Source organism: Bubalus bubalis, chromosome 8 (assembly GCF_019923935.1).
Source record: "Bubalus bubalis isolate 160015118507 breed Murrah chromosome 8, NDDB_SH_1, whole genome shotgun sequence".
Classification (NCBI taxonomy): Eukaryota; Metazoa; Chordata; class Mammalia; order Artiodactyla; family Bovidae; genus Bubalus; species Bubalus bubalis.
Genome location: NC_059164.1, coordinates 84,163,139 through 84,171,179, shown reverse-complemented (window position 1 = coordinate 84,171,179; position 8,041 = coordinate 84,163,139). Strand labels below are relative to the sequence as shown.

The 8,041-nt window shown below is 41.2% G+C and overlaps 1 long non-coding RNA gene across 3 annotated transcripts in view; it reads left to right on the top strand.

Annotated features, from left to right (window-relative positions):
* The first annotated feature begins 1,034 nt into the window (after positions 1 to 1,034).
* The window catches only part of LOC123334783, a 145,564-nt gene continuing 138,557 nt past the window's right edge, over positions 1,035 to 8,041 (top strand). Inside the window, exon 1 of one of the 3 annotated variants that reach the window (XR_006552908.2) lies at positions 1,035 to 1,760. This is a non-coding gene — a long non-coding RNA (uncharacterized LOC123334783). Of the gene's footprint in view, positions 1,761 to 2,653; positions 3,012 to 8,041 lie in introns of those variants that run through there. The other 2 variants (XR_006552907.2, XR_006552909.2) reach the window with 2 other exon arrangements.

The following is an 8,041-nucleotide window of genomic DNA, read 5'->3' as shown; positions in this document are numbered from 1 at the left end:
TTCAAGACAAGAAGTTTGCACCACTTACGTAGGCCGCAGGCGTCCTTCCGTTCTCCCGAAGGACAGGAGACACTGAGCCCTCCCCGGTCAGATCTTAGAAGCCCAGGCATAATTAGTAAGCATGGCGGGTTCCGCGCTCCAGATGGAGACTCAGCCAGAGTGAGAGAGAGAGTGACATGGGGAGACCAATATTTCGAGAAACTGATCCCAGTTCTTTATTTTCCATGGTCTACTTTTATACACTGAGATGTTATGCAAAAGTCACGTGGGGTCAGCAATCCTGACTTTTATCAAAGTCAGGTGCTTCATACAAATGTATGCAGAGGTCTTAGGGGTGTTACATCATCTTCTGGCCATGGGGCCTGCTGACAATTTATGGCCCTCTCCTTGTGACAGCAGTCAGTCGACCAGGACACTTATTTCTCCAGGGGTGATTATTCTCAAAACAGACGCCACCCAAATAAAGTTACATTCCTATAGGGTGAGGGTGTAGTGGGTTTTAGTTAAGGAAAGAATTTACTTAGCCTAAGGTCTAACGTGATTAATATCAAAGGTTAATACTTATTTCTTCTATATATTCATTAATGTGTGTAAGGGCAGGGGATGTGGAGACTTAGCAACAAACATTTGCTCAACAAATGAAAAACCCTTCACCAATACAATTTCTAATCAGCCCACTATACTTATACTAATGGTTTTCTAACTTTTCTAAGGAACCTGTTTTTAGAGGGTTTAAAGCATCTCATGCCTCTCACGGTTGGGAGGCTGTGAGCAATCACATGTGGCTGGGCAAGCCTGTCAGGCAGGCTAGAGAACCTTCAGAGGAGTTTGTAGGTTAAAACACTCTTGTCATGCCCAGGAGTTTTTATTAACTGGAGCTCTAGGTTAACTCCTTCTCCGAAAGAGGTGGTGGGGGACAGCCCCCCGTAAAGTCAGAGGTGTAGATGAGAGCACAAAGTAGTAAAGTAGGCAGGCTCTGGTTATGGGGGTAGATGCTTGAGGATTTCCAGGGGGATTCCTGAGGCCCGATCCCGCCTTTGCGTATGTCGAGCTTCCTTCCTCATGACCTTTGCCATGGGTGGAGTGCCTCACTCTGGCCCCCAACAGTTTACATTTATAATACATCCATCATGTAAATATACCATATCCTCTATAACTAATTTCCTATTGATGGATGTTTAGGCTGACTCCAGTTTGTCAATATTGAAACAAAGATGAACATTGTTGTTTATAAATAAGGCTCTAACATGCAACCTTAGTCACCTATTCCTAAGAGACTATTTCCTGCTGTGGATTCCTAGCAAGGGCTTGCTGCCTGATACCCCTAGAAGCCAATACTATGGGACTTGCTTTTGAGAAAAGAAATAGCTTTATTGTGAGGTTGATAGACAAAAGAGACAGGAGGCAGGGATCATCAACCCTGTCTCCTCCATCCAAGGTTGGGATAAAATTTAAGGAGTTAGGGGAAGTTCAAACTTGGCTGAAGTTGATTGGCTAGTCACTAATCAACCCATATATGGTAAACAAGCTACTCAGGTTGCTGGAAGCTAAATTTTCCTTATTGAAGGACTTCTTGGTTTGTGAAGAGCTCATGTGGCAACATTTGTATTCTTTGACTTTCATATTCTTAAGATTCTCGATTCCTGGGTCAACCTAGAGTCATGGGTTCCCATCTCACAGATGCACAGTGCTGTCTCTAAGACAAGTCCAGGTTTGATTAAGCAACAACGTGTTTTAAGGAAGAAAACCAGTTTAGGATGGTAAGTGTCTTATGTGGTGTGTACGTGCTGTTTTGGTGCTGTCTTCTCTTGGTTTAGTCCTTTGATTTCCATGCAAATATGGAAAGCTAGTGATGCAAGGTGAACAGAAAAATGGTTAAGTTAAAGAGTTCAAGGTTGAAAAACATCACTCTTTCTGCTGCTGCTAAGTTGCTTCAGTTGATTCCCACTCGTTGCAACCTTAGGAACTGTAGCCAGGCAGGCTCCTCTGTCCATGGGATTCTCTGGGCAAGAATACTTGAGTGGATTGCTAAGCCCTACTCCAGGGGATCTTCCTGACCCAGGGATCAAACCCATCTCTCATGTCTCCTGCACTGGCAGCCAGGTTCTGTACCACTAGTGGCACCTGGGAAGCCCCTCTTCTTTCTAGGTTTTCAACATTGAGAATTTACTTAATCTTTCTTAAAATAATAATGTAAGTGCTTGAGATGATAGTTTTTTGTTTTTTTTATTTGTCCCATGCATGGCTGCTAGATATATATATATATATATATTCCACTCTCCGAGGACACAGCAGGTCAGGAACTGCTGGGAGGCCGTGATATCTGATAAGACCAGGGAATTCAGTGGTCATGTGTGTACTATGGCACCCCTTTGCCATGAAATGGTTCCTTAGTCCAAGTCCGAGGCAGTGTCATGCTGGGTCTATTAGCGGATTAAACGGTTTTTTACTTTTTTAAAATAGTGGTATGAAAAAGGCAAATGTATGCCCTAGATACGTATTCTTTCTGTCCAAAATTAACTGTTGGCTTTTTCAGAGTGGTAGGAGTTGAGTGTAATCAACGTGGCACTGAAACCATGGGTTAAATCCACTTCACCTGCCTTCACTAATCAAACATCTTTGAAGACTTACGTCTTTCAAAGAGCAGGTAGGCTAAATAATAAGATGTGTGTCTGAGTTGTTTTCTAGAAACTTCAAATCAGTAGCGTTTAGTTGCAGCTGAACTGCTTAAGACAGGACCACTGACTCTTCAGCTGGGCATGCGCAAGTGTCGGTGCTTGTTGACCTTTCAAAAGCCCCACCTTTAGCTTAGTTACGCCTGCCCAGAAAGACAATCAGGTGGCACCTTTCTCCAACTGAGACTTGTTTTCCAATCTTCTGGCTTGATTGCCTTGCGAGTAAACTTGAACTTTTCAGTAAACCTCGATGTCTTGGCATTTCTGTTGGCTTGTCGTGCTGGAGCCAGAGGAATCTGGTTTGATAACATCAAGCGGCGGATTCTTCTCCTTTAGGTAGGATGCCACATCAGTACATAGGGTTGATGTTTCTGGCTAAAAGTTAGACGTTTAGCAACTGTAGTGGCTAAATCAGCTTTGTTGAGCAGGAACTTAGGCAGTTGGATCCATGCATATTTTTACCACCATGAGTCTTTTGTGAACCTAACATGCCTGCCGTGGGGCAGACAATGTCAGGGGTTGGTGATCATGTCAAAATAACGGATCAAGTAATTCTGTCCCCTTGGTTGTTGAGTGCCCCTTCTGTAGTGGATACTCTCTGGTAGGGGTTAATAAGAAATATAAAGAACCTCACTCTTTCTGTCTGCTTCAATGGCGCCTTCCACATGCTTAATCCTGGCACCTCCTTATCCTTGGCCTTCAGGTTTTTCTCTTTCTAGGCATGGTCCAAAAACCCGTCTTTTGTTACTGTGTGTCTTAAATGTTTTAATCTTGGGTCCCCTCACAAGATGACAACTAAGAATACTGCCTGAAGCTTTGTTCAATAGGAGAGCTCCCCTTACTGCTGTCTTGGGTGGGGCAGAAGTACAGCAGCAGATCATTTTAGCCTGCCTCCACGTGCAGGGACTTCCCACGTGGGCCAGTAATTAAAATTCTGCCTTCCAGTGCAGGGGGCTTGTTTCTAGTCCTGGTCAGGGAACTAAGATCCCACATGCCCTGTGGTCTAGCAACACACCAAAAACAAATAAAACCCTTCTGTTTTGGGGGGCTTCCCAGGTGATGCTAGTGGTAAAAGAATCTGCCTGACAGTACAGGAGATACAAGAGATACTGGTTCAATCCTTAAATTGGAAAGATCCCCTGGAGAAGGAAATGGCAACCACTCCAGTATGCTTGCCTGGAAAATTCCATGGACAGAGGAGGCTGATGGGCTACAGTCCATGGGGTCACAAAGAGTCAGACACAACTGAGCACATGAGCACTTTCCACATGTGGAACCAACTTCGGTTCAGTTCAGTAGCTCAGCTGTGTCTAACTCTTTGTGACTCCATGGACTGCAGCACGCCAGGCTTCCCTGTCCATCACCAACTCCCGGAGCTTACTTAAACTCATATCCACTGAGTCAGTGATGCCATTCTACTATCTCATCCTCTGTCATCTCCTTCTCCTCCTTGCCTTCAATCTTTCCCAACATCAGGTCTTTTCCAAAGAGTCAATTCTTTGCATCAGGTGGCCAAAATATTGGAACTTCAGTCCTTCCAATGAATATTCAAGACTGATTTCCTTGAGGAATGACTGGTTTGATTTCCTTGCAGTCCAAGGGACTCTTCAAGAGTCTTTTCCAACATCACAGTTCAAAAACATCAATTCTTCGGTGCTCAGCTTTCTTTATGCTCCAACTTGCACACCCATACATGACTATTGGAAAAGCCATAGCTTTGATTATGATTTAATCATAGCTTTTGAACAAAGCTTACTACTTTCCCTCCTCTGTCACCTGGTAATAGAGTCTGCACTCTACCCCCATGTGCCAAAGGTGAAAGGTAGAGACATGAGAGCAACACTGCTAAATGCCATGGGTATCTGGTCCCTCTATCTCCTCAACCTCCACCTCCCTCTCCACTCTCCCCTTCTTTCCCCATCTATTATATAAACTGAACAATGACCTCATTGCCTGTCCAACTTTGATCCTAGGGACACTGAATATTAACTATATCCATACCTCTTTGCAATCAGCTTTCTTGCCTTTTACGCCAACTTTATCTCTTATTAAGACAATGGTAATTCTGTTTGCTTCACTGGTTAAATACTTCCATCTGGCCTCTGGTATGAGGGAGAGGGAGTGAACAATCCATGTTACTATCAGTGAGCTTATTTCTATGACATATTACCATTGTGCCTGTTACAAGTGTCAACAACCTTTGTGGTTTATAGTCATGCTTGTGTTCCTCTCACTAGTGCATTCTGTACCATTCTGGTTCTTCAAGTTCTTGCATCACTAGTGGATTTTCCAGCCTTACACAGCATATGTACTCTAACATGCCTGTTTCCGAGTGTTTTGATCCTTTCAGTGTCTACCACAGGTATTTCTGTTTAACTTAGGGTGGACCATTACTTTCTCCATGCTTCAAGAGCAGTATCTGTAATACTGTTTCCTGAGATCCCTGCCAAAGCATGATACCTTGTTTCTTAGGAGAATGCCTAGTACTTCCCCAATCCCCAAACATGTTGTGATGTAGCTTTGGTAATAGTGGTTGGCCATGAGGGGAAGTGTGAAAGGGTACACATATTGTCTTGAAAACCAGAGCTTCTGCTGTAGCTTGAGTAGCTCTACCCTCTAACAGTAAGGAGTGGGCCACTTTGGCAGGTCCAGACAGAGTTCAGTGGACTCTCCTCAAGCCAAGTCTTACTCCATCTGTCCCAAGCATGCTCCATATAGCAAACATGGGGTGTGTAGTTAGGGCTAAGAGTTAACTGTTCCTGAAATTTGCTACCTAATATTGAATTACATTGAATTGCTGGTCTAATTTTTTAGATTTCTTTTTCCTCTCCTCCCTAAGAACTCTACTACCTTTCATAATTAAGCCGTGGGTTTCTTCCTTACCTTTACTGGTCTCTGGTTATAGGAAATTAGTCTTTTTATGCTACCAGAGAGGACTTCTGCCTTGCACACCCACTTTGATTCAGTGATTAGTCACCTACTTTTTAATGTCTTCCTCCAGTACAAAATGGCACGTAGTAAGAGTTGTCAAGGTAGAACTGTTCTTATAACTTGCTCTTCCAAGGAACTTAAATATTATAGCTGCCAGTGTATATGTCTTATCTCACCAAGAAAAGACATTAACTATTGACAAAGCTTAACAGTTGCATTTCAACTGCCTGCAACCAATGGGGGTAGCATTGTGTACCTGGTTGTTCGGTGATCCGATTCTAACATTCTGTTTTAGAGCCTGCTTCCTTGGAGCACACCTGGTAACAACAGTTTTATGGTGGTTTGCCTGCAAAATAGATTATGAAGCAAAAATTTTTATGCTAAAAATTTATAAGGGACTACCCTTAGGGTCAACATCTGTGGTAAGGAAAACAAGATTAAATAGAGAAGAACTGAACTGTGATATAAACCCATAGGTCTCAGTCTATCCTTGGGGAGCTCGAGGCTGAAAGAACAGTATTTTAGGTTGCTCTAACTTGAAGCAAGGGCACCAGCTATTAATATCCCAGGATCAACCAGGTGTTGGCTGCACGCTGACCTTCAGGAGGAGATAGGACCTTGGACAAGTATATTCTTCTCAGCTGAGAACAATTACCTGAGATGGAATCAGCTAAGACCTGTCAGTAGCCAACCCACCCAGCAGCTGCAGGAAGGTGTGCTTTAGGCTAGAAGGCGAATCTAGGTGGCACACACCACCACTCCAGAAAATATATGTATATTTTTCTTTTTTAATAAAAAATTTTAAGATAACTAGACTTACAGAAAAGTAGCAAATGTAATGCAGAAGTTCCCATTGATCCCGTGCCCAGTTCATATTGTTTACAACTTATGTTACTGTGGTATGGTTGTCACTACTAAGGAACCGACACTGTACATTTCTGTTAACTAAATGCTGTACTTACTCAGATTTCACTAGTTTTTCTCTAATGTGCTTTTTCTATATTCTTTCAGAATGGCATGTTACATTTAGTTGCTAACTAAATATAATGATTAGTTCCTATAGTCTGTGATTATGTCCTACAGAAAATATACTTTGAAACTGATTTAGGATCTGTCTTAAAATACTTTGTCAAATATTACTAGCATATTGCTAGTATTAGTATATAATGTCACCAACATGTGAATCTACCATTATGTATAAATATATACAGATATATCCATCATAAATTACATAGGTCTTATGTTTACATATTTCCAGGTTGTCTGAAAATATATTATCACAAATTGTACTATTAGGCATTAGTATCTTATAAAAATCTGATTGTGGTTCTGTTTTAATAAAAGCTGATATTCAAAATAGAAAGGAAAAAAGAAACTTAAAGATATGTTACATTATTTGTGTCTTCAGTACAAGGAAAAGGCAGAAATAATTCATGGTAGCCAAAGGGTTTGAAGAGAATAGAATTTTACAAATACTTGAGAGACAAGGGAGCACAAGATGTCAGGAAGGAACATTAATAAATAAAGACTGGTAAGTTAATGATGACTCTGAAGGTTCTGAGCTGTTGAGCTCATTTTTAAAAATTCATACTGGAACAAAAGAAAGGAATGGAAAGCTTTGGGTTATTTATCAATAATCAGGCAGATCTTGGAAAATTATTTATTAAATAATAAGAAAATATGATGAATATGTTCTTTATAGAACTGAGAGTTAAATAAAAATCTTAACTGGTCTTAAGTTTCTCTCTGTTTTAAATAATTTGTAAGGTTATAGCCTCTACCGCCCATCACCTCATTATCTGGCTCTTGACTTTGAACCTAAGGCTATTTCAACTGTGATTTCTAGTCCTCTGAGTTGGGGGATACATGGTTCTCAGTAGACAAGTGACTCCTTTTGCCTGGTAGGCAGCCCACCAGCTGACTCTCCTACTACAAAAATGTCAGCCATCTTCTCCTCGACCTGTGATTGTCCAGCCCTGGCACTGCCTTCAGGCAGCAGCTACAGGCAAACACAACACTAAGCTCTCCAAAACTGTGATGTGATATGCATGATGTATAGGCAAACAGAATCTTGATCTAGTAATTTTCTTTCTAGTAACCATATCTGTTTGCAAGAGCTCTACATTTATAAAGTAAATACCATCTCTCTAAGAGTTCAGTCTATGTTCTACTCTGAATTTGAAATTAAATAAAACCAAAACCTTGACTGAGGAGAAAGTGAAGTCATCATATTATCTTCAACTAATAATCTCAGGTTCACAAAGTAAGTTTTCTTTCAACTTGCCCTCACATCTCTGGAAAGATGACCACTGCCTGCTGTAACATTATTACTATCAATAATGAATCTCAATGATATGTTTGACAGTAAGATCTGTTTCTAACTAATTTTTTAAATAAAATGTGATAGAAATAAAGGTTAATTCATGACCATTCGT